General features: G+C 41.5%; 1 protein-coding gene and 1 pseudogene across 4 annotated transcripts in view; both read left to right on the top strand.

Annotated features, from left to right (window-relative positions):
* SLC16A12 (solute carrier family 16 member 12) overlaps positions 1 to 18,128 on the top strand; it is a 92,212-nt gene that overhangs the window by 45,188 nt on the left and 28,896 nt on the right. The window lies entirely within an intron of this gene.
* On the top strand, positions 1,785 to 17,849 carry LOC309604642 (SNW domain-containing protein 1 pseudogene; annotated as a pseudogene). The gene has a single exon. The product of its transcript is annotated as an SNW domain-containing protein 1 pseudogene (transcript).

The following is an 18,128-nucleotide window of genomic DNA, read 5'->3' as shown; positions in this document are numbered from 1 at the left end:
TGAGGAAACTGAGTCCCTGAGACACTATATACGAGTCATAATTAGTAAGCGCAGGAAAGTCTAAACAGAGTCACTCTCTAAGTGGTGGAGTCAGGATTAGCGAGGCCAGCCGGGACAGGCTCTCACTTCGTTCAGGTACAAGGTCATGGGAAACTAAAAAGGGAGGGCAGGTGTGAGAGGGATACCAGCGGAAGTGGTACAAGTTGGACTCACTTATTCTGAGGGTTGGGGAGGAGAGTCAAAAGACTCAGAGTGTTCTAGCATACCTAGTTGGAAAATGGTGAAAGCATGAAAATAAAATGTGTCTCCAGGAGAGACCAGCCAGTGCTTTGAAGGCATGTGACTTTGAGGTAACTTATAGGCTGTTGGAAATCGGAGTTTTCAACTCAGGAGGAAGATCGGCAGCAGAGATGCAGATTTTTGAGTTGTCCTTTTAAAGGTGATCGCTGGCTGAAACTAAGGGAGCGTTTTAGTATGAGCAGCAAAAGAGGAGGTTGGTTCCACAATTGAGTTTTGTGTTTGAAATACACGAAAAGATTTGAGTCGGTAACCTTGAGTGGCTTGATCTAATTTAAAGGCAAGGCCCAGCAATGACTGGCTCAGGAGTTGATCTCGCTTTTAACCATAGCCCTAGTGCACTACAGGGCAAGCTTACAGGTTACCCTGGTGTGCAGGACAGTTTCCATTTGCACCTCCAAGTTCACTGTTCATCCCATTTCCACCCACTTCTCTGCCCTGGAAGGCTGACACTTATAGGCTACATCAACTGGGTTCCTGTTCGGTTCAGCCACTGATGGGACTTGGAAGGCAGGAAGAGGGTGAGGTTGGTGTATTTTTTCCCTTGGTTCTTTTACTGTCAGATCCTTATGGACTGGCTGCTTTCCTTTACCCAGTGACTCTGCAGAAGGTTCCAGTAACTACTCCCTCCCTTTGCCTCTCAGGCCTAGAAGTGCTAGTGTTACTGGCCCCAGAGGACTCTACTGACCTTTGTTAGATTTTATGAGCACTTGTTCACACCTTTATAAATAATATCTTTGTTGAAGTCTCCCCAGTTTCCCAGTTCCTACTGGGACCTTGAATAAATAATATGCCTCGTAAACCAGAAGGAATTGATGTTCTTCAAGGCACTAGGCTTACCCTTAATAAACAGAGAGGGGCTTCTAATCTGGGGGTCTCAGACCTGGGAGGAGACGACAGAATTAGTACAAGGTGTGCAAATCCACACATACATGACGGCCTCCTGTCAGTGGACAGACAAATATCTTACACAGTTACCACAATTTTTCAAATGTTTGTAAATGTCTGAGTGATTCATCAAATAAAACAAAATGTATTTGAAAATGCCATGAAATTCATTTTAACTGTTGCCTTTACATATTTTATTGATCAACAGATAACTTATTCTAAAAACATAACTATGGCCTTGCTTGGCTAAGGAAATACTTTACGATGTATAGAGGGACCTCACATGCAAAAAAGTTGGGAACTACTTCAAAGGCCTTTGTTCATCAGACTTTTCTGTGGGTCCAAATCTAGAAGGAAGTGGGATGAACTGGTTCATTCCTAACTATTTCAATAAAGACAGAGACAAAGACAACCACCTACCTGTTGAAGGAACTTTTGTAGAAAGCGCTCCTAACTCTTTCATTTCCGGGAAGAAGTTCAGGTCCTGAGTCTTGCACTAAGGAGCTCCCACATTCTCAGCTTGGCAACACCTTGTCCTTCGTGTGACCTGCCGTGGCTCCAGCGGTGAGCAGAGTCTACAGAGTGCAAAAATAAACATCTCTAAGGGCCTGTGGAATTTGATGGCCTGTGCAGTATGGGGCAGACATGGGCCGAGGGCCAGGCCCTGTAGGTGAGCCTCTCAGCAGCCCACGTTCGTTTTTAGCCACTCGACCAAAGCAAGAAGAGACAGCCAGCCTGGCAGTGAAGTTCTGTTTCCAGGTTTGGCCCTGTCTGGTGTCAGGACCTGGCCCTGCCCCCGTGTTCTCAGTGTATCTCATTGAGATATATTCATTTAGGCCTCTGTTACCCAGATAATGGGAAGGCTAGTTAATCTGGTTTGACAGTGGCTAAAAAGAACAAAGAAAGAATGGGTAATTTCTTGCCCCCATTCTTCAAGTTCCCTGGGCCTCCTCCCCACGTGACTTGAGAAAACATACAGAACTCAAGAATTGGGGGTGTTCATTTACTAAATATTTACTAAGTGCCATTTTCTTCTAGGAACCATCCTAGGCACTGAAGCATTAAGGGTCCCTGCTCTCAGGGAGCTCACACTCTGAGTACAGACCTGAGTTCTTCTGCTTGCACTCTCTTTTTTATATCTTTATTTATTATTTACTTATTTATTATCTTTGGCCGCCCCACGCGGCTTGTGGGATCTTAGTTCCCAGAGCAGGGATTGAGCCCAGGCCCCCAGCAGTGGAAACACAGAGCCCTAACCATTGGACTGCCAGGGAATTCCCTGCCTGCACTCTCTTTGAAACACAAGTTCTCCACAACACTCCGTGAGACTTGAGGGGTTAACTTCCAGCCAACTGAGATATTTCACTCGGCTCCCCTTCCATGTCAACAACATGGCGAGAGCAGTGATTACAGAGTAAGGAAAATGCTGTAGAGACAGGCAGCACTGTTCTTCAATAAAAGGTTCTCTGTCAACTAACAAAACGACTCTGTGAAATGCATCTCAAGCCCCAAGTTTCTCCTCTGTAGCCAACAAGCCTCTGACATAACGTAATCTGATTTAATGATTCTATATGCTGTTGAGTGTAAAATTAGAATTTAAGAGTTCTGCAAGGTCACTGAGTTAGACACAAAAATTTCTTCCTTGAACCCCACAAATATTGAGCACCAGTTTTATACCAGACATTGTGCTAAGTGCTGGAATATTCAACTACGTGTTATATTTTTTATCAAAGAGGGCTAGCTGCAGCTCAGGCCTATCACTGCTTTTACTTGTATTTCCAGATAGGAGAGAAAAGAACTGTATTTTTGCAGAAAATCGTTACTGGGGGCAAGCTCCTTGTTTTGAATTGCACTGTCAACAAACTATTGGACTCAGGAGTAAGCATTTTTCTGATGTTGCCTAGAATCAGCGACTCTGGATTAGGAACTGACAGGGTGGGAAAGAAGCTTGCTTTCTACTCTCTGCCTCTTGTGAATCACAAATTGTACCTTTTTCTCCTTTTCTGTAGACCAAATACCATATAAATCACCCTGCTGCTTATTCTATGTCTTATGTTAAGTATTCCTATCCTCAGAGTCTCATAGACAATGTAGAAACGTCGGCAGCTTTATTAGCAAAGGTTAGTGTTTCAGTTTAGTGCCAAAAGGTCCTGACAGACATCCAGAAATTTCTGGTTGAAGTCAGTAATTATTTACTCCCCCATTACCAGAATCTGAGGACTAAGCAGAGAGAAGCAGAAAGGAAAAGAAAAGCACACACACACAAAAAAAGCAAAGTCTTTCTGCGCTTAAGAACAATATATTTTTAAATTAAAAAAATTTTTTTTTTTTTAAATTTTGGCTGCATTGGGTCTTCGTTGCTGTGCGTGGGCTTTCTCTAGTTGCAGCGAGTGGGGGCTACTCTTCGTTGCGGTGCGCAGGCTTCTCATTGCAGTGGCTTCTCTTGTGGAGCACCGGCTTTAGGCGCACAGGCTCAGTAGCTGTGGCGCGCGTGCTCAGTAGTTGTGGCTTGCGGGCTCTAGAGCGCAGGCTCAGTAGTTGTGATGCATGGGCTTAGTTGCTCCACAGCATGTGGGATCTTCCCGGACCAGGGATTGAACCCGTGTCCCCGGCATTGGCAGGCGGATTCTTAACCACTGCGCCACCAGGGAAGTCCCAAGAACAACATATTTTTTTCACAACCTATGTGTAATATCATTGGGCAACAAAAATAAATAAATCCATACGCATTAGAAGGCGTCCCTAATACCCAGAGACTTCAAGTGGAAAAAAAAGTTGGGTCCCTGAGCCAGAGACTATCTAAACCCAAGCAGAGAGAGAAGGGGTTTCTTTAACTTCTCCCTGACTTTCAGTTGTTTTGGGGGCTTGAGTTTGCCCCTGGATAGAAGTCTGTAAGGCTCAGCTGGAATACTTTTCTACACTGTTATAAAGGCCGTGCAGAAAAGTGTTGGAATTCCCTCACGGCAGACCTGGAAGATGGCCCTTCAACGCACATCCCCTAGGCCAGGGTGTTCAGTGGGCCCTTGAGTCCCAGGGCGGGTAGAACCAGACATTTAATCATTGGTAAGAGGGTGTAATAGAATATCCAGGGGCTGGGAGACAAGGTATCTTTCTCTTTCCCAAGAGGTTTGTATTTTACCGTAGCATTTAGCAAATATATGCCAGGCACTGTTCTCGGTGCTAGAGACACAAGATCGAACATAATCGTGCTGGCTTCCACCAGGAGGGAGCTTGGAGGCCAGTGGAGAGCAACAGGATGCAGAGATTAAGACCACAAGCTTTGAACTCAGGCCGAGGCTAAATCTTGGATAGTTAGAGCATTCTTTATCTGTAAAACAGAAATTATAATACCTCCTTCACAGGGCTGGGATAAAGATAACATGAGAAGAGGAAAAGGAAGAAGATGTTGCTCACCAGCTTTTTACCTGCACCTACTCAGCTATCTCAGGACCAGCTTGAGGCTGAAGAAAAGGCAAGATCCCAGAGATCACGACAGACCTCACTGGTCTCCTCCCAAAGAGAACCTCCCCCATGCGGGTACCGGAAAGGCTGGATACCTCAGTTATTAGAGGATTTTGGAGATGGAGGTGCTTTTCCAGCAATCCACGTGGCCCAGTATCCCCTGAATCTGGGACAAGAGAAAAAAATGTCAAATGCACTGGCCATTCAGGTGGATGCTGAAGGAAAAATTAAGTATGATGCAATTGTTCGACGGGGACAGTCAAAAGACAAGGTCATTTATAGCAAGTACACTGACATGGTTCCCGAAGAAGTCATGAATGCACATGACCCAGACCTGCAAAGACCTGACGAAGAAGCCATTAAAGAGAAAACAGAAAAGACAAGGGTAACCTTAGAAAAATCCGTTAGCACAGAAGGTTGCTGCGGCCATGCCAGTCCAAGCAGCAGCTGATGAACAGGCTCCTGCTCAATATATCCGATACACACCAGCTCAACAAGGAGTGGCTTTCAACTCTGGAGCTAAACAGAGAGTTATTCGAATGGTGGAAATGCAGAAAGATCCAATGGAGGCTCCAAGGTTGAAGATTCATGAGAAAATTCACCGGGGACCACCTTCTCCTCCTGCACCTGTCATGCATTCTCCTAGCCGAAAGATGACCGTGAAGGAACAACAAGAGTGGAAGATTCCTCCCTGTATTTCAAACTGGAAAAATGCAAAGGGTTATACAGTTCCATTAGATAAACGTCTGGCGGCTGATGGAAGAGGACTGCAGACAGTTCACATCAATGAAAATTTTGCAAAACTGGCCGAAACCCTCTATATTGCTGATCGGAAGGCTCGTGAAGCTGTGGAAACGCGTGCTCAAGAGAGAAAGAGAGAGAAAGATGGCTCAAAAAGAAAAGGAGAAACATGAAGAGAAACTTAGAGAAATGGCCCAGAAAGCCAGGGGGAGAGAAGAGCTGGGATCAAAACCCATGTGGAAAAAGAGGATGGGGAGGCACGTGAGAGGGATGAAATCCGGCATGACAGGCGAAAAGAGAGACGGCATGACCGGAATCTTTCCAGGGCAGCTCCAGATAAGAGGTTGAAACTGCAGATAAATGAAAATCGAGATATCAGTGAAGTCATTGTTCTTGGTGTGCCCAATCCTTGGACTTCCAATGAAGTTCAGTATGACCAAAGGCTCTTCAACCAATCCAAGGGTATGGACAGTGGTTTTGCAGGTGGAGAAGATGAAATTTACAATGTTTATGATCAAGCCTGGAGAGGTGGTAAAGATATGGCCCAGAATATTTACAGGCCCAGTAAAAATCTGGACAAGGACATGTATAATGATGACCTAGAAGCCAGAATAAAGACTAACAAACAGATTTGTTCCCAATAAGGAGTTTTCTGGTTCAGACTGTAGACAAAGAGGCCGAGAAGGACCAGTTCAGTTTGAGGAGGATCCTTTTGGTTTGGACAAATTTTTGGAAGAAGCCAAACAGCACAGTGGCTCTAAAAGGCCCTCAGATAGCAGCCACCCCAAGGAACATGAGCATGAAGGCAAGAAGAGGAGAAAGGAGTAGATACTTTCTTCAGAGTGAATGAACTATTATTCATAACCCTAATGATGCAAGTCATATGGGGGAACACTTTGTAAATGGCCAGGATAAAAACCAAATCTGGGTGTCAGAGCCCAGCACTACTTTTTATTACAGGAGAAAGAGGGGGATGGGAAAATTCTACTTTGAATTATTTAGTTTTTTTAAAGAGTGGGTTGTGTTTGTGCTTCTCCCACCTTTTGGCATCTATAGAACATACTGCCCCACACATGAAATTAAGGCCACTTCCTTTCGAGTGACATTAGCACTTTGGGGTTACTATTTTGTCTAAGAGTGACTGCTTACGAATAAAGTTACCCCAACCACAGTGAGTAGAAAGAAGGATGTCCACATATCGGAACTGTCCTGCCAAATGATGTTTGCCCCTACTGTGCTCTGTTTTAATTTGGAGTGGGCAAAGTAAGCTCTTGCTTGGTGCAACTATTTGTTTCCAATAAAAACATTTAGACAAAAAAAAAAAAAGATAAAATGAGATAACATATGTATAATAGTGAATTCAGAGCCTGGTGGATTAAGTGCCCCCAAATAGTAACTGTTGTTACTGTTATGGCTGTGTGACTTATTCACTGGCCCAGGAGTCAGAGACTTGAGCTCTAAGTACTGGCTGGTTCCTCTGTGACAAGACTGCTTTGCTCCTGGGTGAGCGTCCTTTAGAGAGAAGCCAGTTGTGCTGAATATTCTTCATTTTCTAGTTGGAGTGGTTGATTTTCTTGCCTGATGTCTGAAGATTAGACCTTTCTGACGAAGATGAAGTGCGTTTCCCGTTTCTTTCAATTGAATTACCACGTTAAAACTCGTGACTGTTATTTATGCTTTTAATTTATTTTTTATGACTTGCTGGGTTTCTCTCTGGTGAAGGCAGAACTTATTTCATTCATTTATTAGACACTGATAGAGCTCTTACTCTGCATCAGACATTGTGTGTGTGTGTGTGTGTGTGTGTGTGTGTGTTGGGGTTTGGAGGTGGTGGAGAGAATTGGGGGAAGAGACAAGGATGACTTAAGATTGTTTCTGTTCCATGGAGTTAAACAGGCCAGTGGTAGAGAGAGACATTAAATAGATAACAACAGTGCATCTGATAAGGGCCAGGAGGGGTATGTACAGAGAGCTCCAAGAGTCTGTAAAAGCGAGATAACTACTTTGAGGATGGGGGTGGGGTGGAAGCAGTTGAAGCAGAAATGATAAGTCAGGGGAGGAAGTGGCTAAGGAAGGAATTTGAAGGTAAAGAAAACAGCATGTAAGAAGATACTAAAGCTTGATTTTTTCAGTGGGTTGCAAGAAACATATAGTATCATGGGATAGGTGGGAGTGGGATGATGGGCTGGGAATGAGGCTGATATTTGGCTATGGATATGGACATATATATGGGCTGAATACGGGACCAGACGGTCCTCAGCCAACAGGTTGTGGCTGAGGACACTGAGTTTCCATTATCAGAAACAGTATCTCTCAGTTTCCCTCTTGTTTCTACAGAGACAGGAGTGAGTATCTCGATAAAGAGCTTCAAATGGGACACCCTAAAGGGTACAAGCAGTGTATCATTAAAGAGTACTTTCCCACTGTAGAGGCAATAGTAGAGTCCACTTGGAAATCTTCTCTAGTAAGTTGTGGTAGGGTTGAGATTTGCTCATATGATGACACAGATGTGAAAAAAATAACAGCTTCTTTGTTGCTAAAATAAATCTAAACCTCTTCAAAGCCTCTATGAAGGCAAGAGTGGGGAGTTCATTTTGCTTTTTATGTCCTGTCTAAAAAACCTTTACCTATCCCCCAATTATGAAGATTTTCTCCTATGTTTTCTTCTAGAAGTTTTTTTTTTTTTTTATAGTTTTCGCGTTTATGTTTAGATATGCTATTTCAAGTTAGGTTTTGTGTATGGTGTGAGGTAACACTAGAGAGTCGTTTTTTCCCCATATGAATAAATGTGTGGGTCTATTTCTAAACTCTCTATTCTGTTCCACTAATCTAATATACCAATATCACTCTTGATTACTTTGGTTTTAGAACAAGTCTTTGAAATCAGTTAGTTTAAGCCTTCAACTTTTGTTCTATCTTTTGAAAATTATTTTGGATTTTCTAGGTTCTTTGCATTTCCATATGAGTTTTAGAATCAGCTTGTCAGTTTCTATTTTTAAAAAAAGGCTGCTGGACTTTTGTTTGGGATTTCATTGAAACAATCAACTTGGGTAGATATGACATCTTCTCAGTCTTCCATGGAATGAACATGCTCGCTCGCTCTCTCTCCCTCTCTCTCAAGCCTTTATAAATTTCTCTCAGCACTGTTTTGTAGTTTTGAATGTACAAATAATGCACATATTATGTTAAAATTATTCCTGGGCATCTCATGGCTTTTGATAAAATGCCTAATGTAAAGTAGTATTTTTAAATTCCAATTTCTATTTGTTCACTATGAAATTGTGTACAAGCCCCTGTGTCCTTGTCTTTTGAAGTAAAAGTCTGACTCAGGAGTTAATGATTGGGAAATGTGAAGATGTAGAAACAAAGAATAGCTGTTGGGCTGGGGAACTGGTAACAATTTAGACTATAAATCTGCCACATAGCAGAATCACCGAACTCCCAGTTCCCTGAAAGCTACAGATAAAGGCCTGACACACATTGCTAAGGTGTTTTTATAGGAAGCAGACCCCCACCAGATGAAAACTGCTGACCGCAAGAACATAGACCCTAGACTGGTTGAAACCAGAAGGTTGATGATGCTTGAAACTTCATCTTGACGCCAACCAATCCAAGAATTATTCACGAGCTGATCACGCCCTGCTCCTTGAACACTATAAGACTCCTCACTACCTCCTCTACGGTGGGACACCCAGTTTTGAGGGCATTAGTGCACTGTGGCCCCCTTTGCCTGGCAAAGCAATAAAAGCTATTCTTTTCTGCTTCACCCAAAACTCTGTCTCTGCATTTCTATTCGGCACCGGTGAACAGAGGCTGAGTTTCAGCAACAACTACTAATATATAGAAATACAATTGACTAAAAAGGAAAAATAATGAATTTCAGTTCACCAAAATTAATAGTTTCTGCTCTTCAAGATGCACCATTGGGAAATGAATGGGCAAACCACAGAATAGGAGAAAATACTTGCAATACATATATCTACAAAAGACTTGTATCGAGAATATACAAAGAATTCTTGTATCTCAATAATAAGGTAAACAACCCAATTAAAAATGGGCATGATATTTGAACAGAGGCTTCACAAAAGAAGATATATGAATAGCTAATAAAACATGAAAAAATGGTTAATATCATTAGTAGTAAGGAAAGTACAAGTTAAAATTACAGTGAGACTCCATTACACACTGGAGCTCTAATATGTTACGGTAATATCATACAGCCATGTTGAAAAACAGTTTGGCAGTTTCTTCTAAGTTAAATATACACTTACAATATGACACAGTAATTTCATTCCTAGGTATTTACTCAAGAAAATGAAAACATATGTCCATAAAAGACTTGTATACAGATGTTCACAGAAGCTTTATTCATAATGGTCAAAAATCGGAAACAATCCTAATGTCCATCAACAGATAAATAAATTGTAATAGATCCATAAAACAGATTACTATTTAGCAGTAAAAAGGAATCAAGTACAGGTATGCACAGCAACCTGGATGAATCTCAAAACATTATCATAGGGGCTTCCTTGGTGGTGCAGTGGTTAAGAATCTGTCTGCCAATGCAGGGGACACGGTTTCGAGCCCTGGTCCGCGAAGATCCCACGTACCGCAGAACAACTAAGCCTGTGCGCTACAACTACTGAGCCTGCGCACCTAGAGCCCATGCCACAACTACTGAGCCCGTGTGCCACAACTACTGAAGCCACCGCAGTGAGAAGCCTGAGCACCACAACGAAAAGTAGCCCCTGCTGGCTGCAACTAGAGAAAGCCTGCGCGCAGCAGTGAAGACCCAATGCAGCCAAAAATAAATAAATAAATTTATTTTAAAAAATTATCATAAGTGAAAGAAGCCAGAAGCAAAATAGTCCATATTGTGTGATTCTATATTTATGAAATACTTGACTGGCAAAACTCATCTACATCAACAGAAAGCAAACCAGTGGTAACGCAATGCTGAGGTTGGTGGAGATTGACTGCAAAGGAGCGTGAGGGAATGTTTGGGGTGATGAAAATGTTCTATATCTTGATTGTGGTGGTTTTACATGAGTGTGTACATTTGTCAAAAGTCATCAGAATGTAGACTTAAAATGGGTGTGTTTTATTGTATGTAAATTATACCTCAATGTAAAAAAGTTTCTAGCAGGTTTTGCAAGTTTAAAGTAATGTCTTTCATTTAGCTCAGTCTTTTTTGAGTCAATAAGCAGCCAAATTGAAGGTTGATTTCTGTATAAAGGTCATTTCTCCCCTGTATCGTGTTCATCCCTCCCTCTCCTGTACGAGTGGTTGGTTTAGGGGAGAATTCATGTGACCTCATGGTAATGGTGGCGGAGGTGGTTGGCATGCAGATCTGTGAATTCTCATTGGCTTAAGCAGAACTGTCCCTAGTATTGGCCACTGGGCATCCTGCTGATGAAACTCATCTTGGTGATCTCTAGGTAGTGCCTTCTCTCCTCATTGTGTACTGTGATGACATATCTGCTGCTGGTGGAACTTGTAGTTTGTACTCTCTGACTGTCCAGCACGTGGGGAAATTCCTCCCCTTTTTTGCTGTAGTCCTTGAGGATCAGCCACGATTTCCATTTGGCTCAGGTTATTGGTCACGGAGTCACTTTCCCCTTGGCCCCAGCCCTGCCTCTCCTCTCTTAGCTGTCTTCTACTGAGAACATGAGAGAGCCTCAGATCACTCCTGCGCCGGATTGGCGTTGAGGGACAGTCGGTGGACACTGTCTCTGGCTTTCTCTCTGCCCAGACACATCACAGGCCAAAGGCACCCAGTGAAGGAGTGTCTTCCCATTGTTACCCATGGGACACACAGCACAGGCCTTCTTACTGCAGCTTCCCCCTCAACTGCTCAGGTTCCTATGTCTTCTCTCTATCACGTACCTACCCCTGGTCAAGGCTCTAGTGGGTGGGAGACATGGTCCCTGAGATATCTGGGCAGCTCGTCACTCTTCCTTTAAAAAAAAATGTCCCCTTCCTCTCTTGGTGTAGGCTTCTGCTCTCCCTTTCTGTGTAGTGAGAACGTCCTCTACAACACAATACTGTGACTTCTTACTTATAAATGGATTTATTCTGGATGGGACCCATTTTCTTGTTCCACACAGCAATAAACAATAAGCATCGTCTACCAGGTATCTTAGATATTGGGGAAGAGATACTTAGCAATCAGCCAACTGGTTTAAAGTTTAGACATCAGTAAATTGATGCCCTGTTTTTACAGATTAGGAAATAGTGGCAGAGAGGAAGTGATTCACTCAGGATCATACGACTAAATAGTGTCACTTGGACCCAGTAGTCTTGAATCCCACTCTTGGTATCTTTCTGCCACACACCTCTACCTCTCTTATGTCTGCAAACCAATGTAAAAAGTAAGGATACTGCTAAAGGTTAAGGCACTGGAAATAAGCAGAAAGGATCGAGGAAGGAAAGAACAATGGAAAGACAGTGTTGAGAGCCTACCCAAATAAGTGCCTTTTCTCCAACTGCATACTAACTGTAAGAAATGTGTAGATTTTCTGATAGAAGGGATCACTTCAGAAAACTATACTGAGGGCAATGTGAAAGATTTGCCCTACAAATGGAGTGCTTTACTGGAAGGTGATCGACTGTTAGCAAGAATTCTTTGCACATGATTAGATTTTTGAAAGCAAAGAGGACAAAGTGAAATTGAAAATATATCCCAACCTGCACTGTTTAAGGAGTAACCTTAGAGGAACATCATAATATAGAGCCTCTTTTGTTTCAAAAATTATTTTTCTGAAGCCAAAATGAGAAGCAGAATGCAATTATATTTTAGTGGTTGGATGTCAAAATAAAATAAACGGAAGGCTGCTTAGTAAAATGAAGAATTGCACGATGGAAATGTACTTTCTTTGCTTATAGTTGTAGGTATTCTCTTAGTGAAGACTTTTCCATTATATTTGTGTCATATCAGGTGGGTTAATTATTTACAAGAGGCTCAGGCTGATATTCTAAGGGAACCACAGGCTGCTCCAAAGTCTCCAGGAAACTAGGTTAGCCTTGTTTAACCTGTGCATCTCTTCTGAATACATATAAATCTATTACATGACCTGTTTTGAAAGAAACTCACATGTTGTTTTGTGAGCAGCGGTATACCCCTGAGTTAACCTCGGGGTTAACCTCCCCTCCTACACCCCCACCCCCTGCTTCCTTTGGTCATGGTCACTCACATGAATGAGTGCTTAAGCTTTACCATGGCTTGTTGACAGAAATGCCCAATAACAATTTTGAAATCTGGAGGGCAGATGGGCAAATGCACTGTCCAAAATCCACCAGAGCTACTCATCCCTATTTCGACTCAGATACAGTGTTGTCAGGCAAGTCCCTTTACTTCTGAGAGCTTCAGCTTCACCATCGTGGAAGGGGGGAAATCGTGCCCATCTCTGAGGCTTGTGAGGCTCAAGGGCGACTACTGATGAGGAATTATTAGTAACAGTCTCGCATGCTTATGCTTTCAGAAAAGTCCTTTCTCCCCACCCTGGAACCGTGTGAGGCTGTTCCCTGTTCTGTGGTTTACCCAGCTTGACTCTAACTTACAACATACCTTTGCTCACTATGCTGTTACTTACATTTTTTATTTGGATTTATGCAATTATCTTTTTTTGAGAGACCCTCACCAATCATTCTTAACTTATAAGTTGTGGGAATGCCAACGGAGGTTGTCTAACTGAAACAAATAAAAATGGAATCATCTGGGGATAGCGGAGGCAAGGTAAAAATTAATGATGTTAAATATCTTTTAAAGAAACAGAACATTTTATTTTGCCAAGGGCTTGTTACCTTCCCTGTGTCTTCTATGGGATAATCACCTAATTTTCAATGTGCAGCATCAATAAATAATATGGTTATTTTTAGTCCTGGAGAAACCATACAAAAGAGATTTTTGTGCTCATATTTACACTGCAGGAGTAACCTGAAATATTTATTTCAGAAAATTATATATAAAATGGTATTGAATGCAATTTTATTTTATTTTATTTTATTTTATTTTATTTTATTTTATTTTAATTAATGGGCTTTATTTTTTAAAGAAATTTTAGGTTTACAGAAAAATTGAGCAGAACGTACAAAGAGTTCCTGTGTACCCTTTCTCCTTCCCCCACCAATTTCCTCTGTCATTAACATCTTAGCTTAGTGTGGTACATTTGTTACAATTGATGAACAAATACTGATACATTATTAACTAAAGTCCATAGTTTGCATTTGGGTTCACTCTTTGTGTTCTACAGTTCTGAGCTTTGACAAATGTGTAATGTCATGTATCCACCATTATAGTATTCCACAGAATAGAATGCAATTTTGAAAATAAATCTTAATTATACCATCCCACCTAAATTTCTTTTTGCATATTCTTCCCATTCTCTGTGAGTTACAAGTATACAACTTTTACAGAAGTTTTACATAGCTTCCCTCACATTGTACACACAATTTTAGAGTCCTCTTTTTGCTTTAGCATTGCATCATAAATGTTTTCCCATATTTACAGTATTTTCTTCTTCTTTATAATTTTAAAGGATTGTCTATTATCCCATTTGTTTGACGTATCATAATTTTCTAGACATTTCCCAGTTGTTGAGCATTTATGTTGTTTCGGTTTTACGTTATTCATAGCACAGCTATTATTTTTTGCTGGTAGTGTTCAGCTTCTCTTAAATTATTTTCTTAGGATAACTTCCCAGAACTGAGATTACTCTTCAAAGAATATGAATAACTTTCTAATCCTTGATCCGTTGCCCTATGTTGCTTTCCAAAGGGCTGTTGCACAGCACTGCCTGTCTCAGAATTTTTCAACAGCACTGGGCAGCACAGACCGAGGATGGTCTCACACTGGCCATTTATGGGTAGATGGCTTTATAATCTTACACTGAAGACAGTTTAACCTTGGGGACTATTTTAACAGAAAAACCTCTGAAGAGGCTAGGACTATAGTAAGCTTTCTAAGCTTTGGCTTTTTCACTTGTACAACCGATCCTATCATTTCGTGACACATATTTGTGTCCAGTCGGTGAGTTATTACATTGTGTGTGTTTGTCCGCGGGTGCTGGTAGAATCGCCGGTGCTAGTCGTATTGAAATTGCCAGAGTGCTAGACGTCAAGCATGCCATACATGTGACTCACATATGGCTGTTCAAGAAACTTTGATTTATGGCAACACAGTATAGGCAGAAGTGGAAGATCTTATTGCCTAAAGGAGTCAGGCAGGTGTTGTACATGAGTGAAACAGCACAGGGATTGGACAATACAGGAGGTCAGGGGCAGGCTGAAGGGGCTGTACAGGCGTTATCCAAAGGAAGGGTGCGCCATACTTGACTCCAGCTGATGGCTGCCAAGAAGGAATGCCAGACCAGTATCTTTAGCGCTGTTAGTTTTTCAAGACGACTTGGAAATCTGGATTTTTAGATATCTTAGCTGGTACAGGCTGCTATAACAAAAATCTCACAGCCTGGGTGGCTTAAACAGCAGACCTTTAGTTCTCATAGTTCTAGAGGCTGGGAAGTCCAAGATCAAGGAGCTGGCACTTGCAGTGTCTGGTGAGAACCCACTGCCTGGTTCATAGATGCCATGCTTTTACTGTGACATCATATGGCAGAAGGGGTAAAGTAGCTTTCTGGGGTCTCTTTTATTTTTTTTATTTTTTAAACTTTGCATCCCTTGTTGGATTTCTAATATTTATTTATTTATTCATTCATTCATTCATGCTGTGCCGGGTCTTAGTTGCAGCACACAGGATCTTAGTTGCGGCATGCGGACTTCTTATTTGCGGCGTGCATGCGGGATCTAGTTCCCCCACCAGGGATCGAACCCGGGCCCCCTGCATTGGGAGCACAGAGCCTTACCCACTGGACCACCAGGGAAATCCCCTGGGGTCTCTTTTAAACGGGCATTAATCCCATTCTTTATGCGCAGGGCCCTCATGACCTAATCACTTTCCAAAGGCCCCCACCGCCAAATACCATCACATTGGAGATTAGGTTTCAACATATGCATTTTAGGGGAACAAATTCAGTCTATAGCATTAGGAAAATCTCATATTTACATGTGGCAACCAAAGTAAACATTTTAAAAACACTATAGGCCTAACAAAAATGTCCTGAAGTTTGATTTGCTCATTGCTGCCAGTTTGTGACTGTTCTCATCTGAATCTAACTACAGTCCCACAAAGTACGTAGAGGGGATTTTTTTTTTTTTTTTTTTGTACAAACAAAGAAGCTAAGGCTCAGAAATTATTGTTCAACAGATTATTGACTGCCTGTCCCGCTAGGATGTAAGCTCCCTGAAGGCAGGGCCATTGTTTATTTTCTTCACTGCTCTAAGCCCTGTTCCTAGAATAGTACCGGATGCATACTGGACACACAATAAATATTTACTGAATTAATAAGTGATGAATAAATGAAAACAGGTTAAGTCACATGGCAAATAATATCTATGTTTTTGTACCAGATACTCCTCATGATTGATTGATTGATTGATTGATTTATACTGAAGTATAGCTGATTTACAATATTATATTAGTTTTAGGTGTACAACATAGCGATTCGATGTTTTTTATAGATTATGCTCCATTTAAAGTTATCATAAAATATTTGCTATATTCCCTGTGCTGTACGTTACATGCTTGTATCTTATTTATTTTACACCTGGTACTTTGTACCTCTTAATCCCCTTCCCCTAATTGCCGCTCCCCCCATCCCTCTCCCTGCTGGTAACCATTAGTTTATTCTCTGTGAGTCTGTTTCTGTTTTTTTATATTCATTCCTTTGTTTTATTTTTTAGAGTCCACATATAAGTGAAAACATACAGTATTTGTCTTTCTCTGTCTGACTTGCTTACTAAGCATAATACCCTCCAGGTCTATCCTTGTTGTTGCAAATGGCAAAATTTCATTCTTTTTTATGGCTCAGTGTATTCCAGTGTATATATATTATATACCACATCTTCTTTATCCATTCATCGGGGTTTTTTTCAATTACTTTTTTTTTATTGAAGTATAGTTGATTTACAATGTTGTGTTAGTTTCAGGTGTACAGCAAAGTGATTCAGTTATACATACATACATATATATATGTTCTTTTTCAGATTCTTTTCCATTATAGGTTACTACAAGATATTGAATGTAGTCTCCTGTGCTATACAGTAGGTCCTTATTGTCTATCTTTTTAATATATAGTAGTGTGCAGGTACTCCTCATACTTTATCTCATTTTAATCCATACAACATTCTGTGAGGATAATATTAGCCCCATTTTATGGATGAGAAAACTGAGGCTCAGAGAGTTAAAGTAGGTTGCCTGAGTTCATATAACTCATAAGATAGAGAATCAGGACCAGGAAGGACCCGGATCTTCCTCTGACTGCTAGTTCTTTTTGTTCTTCTACCCTGCACTCTGCCACCATAGCCATAAATATCGATTCTCTCCCACCCCATCCTCCCAGATATTGGCATTTTATTCTGCAGATCAATGCATCACATCTCCCTAGAACAGGGGTCTGCCCACTTTCTCTGTAAAAAGCCAGATAGTAATTATTGTAAGTTTTGCTAGACTAAATACTTTTACTTAGTTGCAACTACTCCATTGCCATTGTAGCATGAAAGCAAAGACAAAATGCAAATAAATGGGTATGGTTGTGTTCCAGTAAAATTTTATTTACTAAAAGAGGCAGCAGGCCAAATTTTGCTTGAGGGCTGTAGTTGGCTGATTCCTGCCCAATGAGACAGAAAAATTATCTTATTTAAAAGGTGACAAGCTAGCTAAGTGGCTAGCTCACTGTATAGATATTTAAATTCTTCTCTGGTTCTTTGGCTTGACTTCATAGTTCATAGAAAATATTTACTGTATACACCTTAAATTACCCCAACATTGCAGTGGTGTGCTAGTAAGTGTTTAACAACTGGTTGTCTCAGAGGATACAAAAAGTTTGGATGTGTAGTTTACCAATGTATGGTTTCTGTGGTAGAGGCACTCCTCACATGGCCAGTTTCAAGCCACCAGTATGACATCACTGAACGTGGCATGGGGATGAGAGGCAGCAGATGCTGACTTCGACATACCACTGTCTGCAGGCATGTATCCATTTGTATCCTCTTGGCCGAAGTAACAGAAATCTCAACCAGTTCCCACAATAAGTCAAATGGGGCTTCCCTGGTGGCGCAGTGGTTGAGAATCCGCCTGCCAATGCGGGGGACACGGGTTCATGCCCTGGTCTGGGAAGATCCCACATGTGCGGAGCAACTAAGCCTGTGCGCCACAACTACTGAGCCTGTGCTCTGCAATAAGAGAAGCCACTGCAATGAGAAGCCCGCACACCGCAACAAAGAGTAGCCCCCGCTCGCTGCAACTAGAGAAAGCCCATGCACAGCAACAAAGACCGAACACAGCCAAAAATAATAAATAAGTAAAAATAAGTAAATTTATTAAAATAAATAAATAAATAAAATAAGTCAAATGTGTTATGTTACCTAACAAGCTAGATAGGGTGGCTCCAGAATTGGTTAGTTTAGTGACTCAGTGACGTCATTAAGGTTCCAGGTTCTTTTCATCTTTCTGCTGTGCCTGCAAGACGGCTTATTGACATTGTCTTCAGGCCAGCTTCCTTCATGGTGAAGAAGTGACGGCTGTAGTTCCAGGCGTCATATCCAGATTCAAAATGTTTATAGGAAGAAGCAGGGCTTGTTTCTTTCCTGCGTCTTTTCTTAAGAGCAAGGAAATCTTTTCCAGA

This window comes from Balaenoptera borealis (assembly GCF_965194805.1).
Source record: "Balaenoptera borealis genome assembly, chromosome: 10".
Lineage (NCBI taxonomy): Eukaryota > Metazoa > Chordata > Mammalia > Artiodactyla > Balaenopteridae > Balaenoptera > Balaenoptera borealis.
The sequence above is the reverse complement of the archived record's forward strand: the minus strand, read 5'-3'. Positions and strand labels throughout refer to the sequence as shown.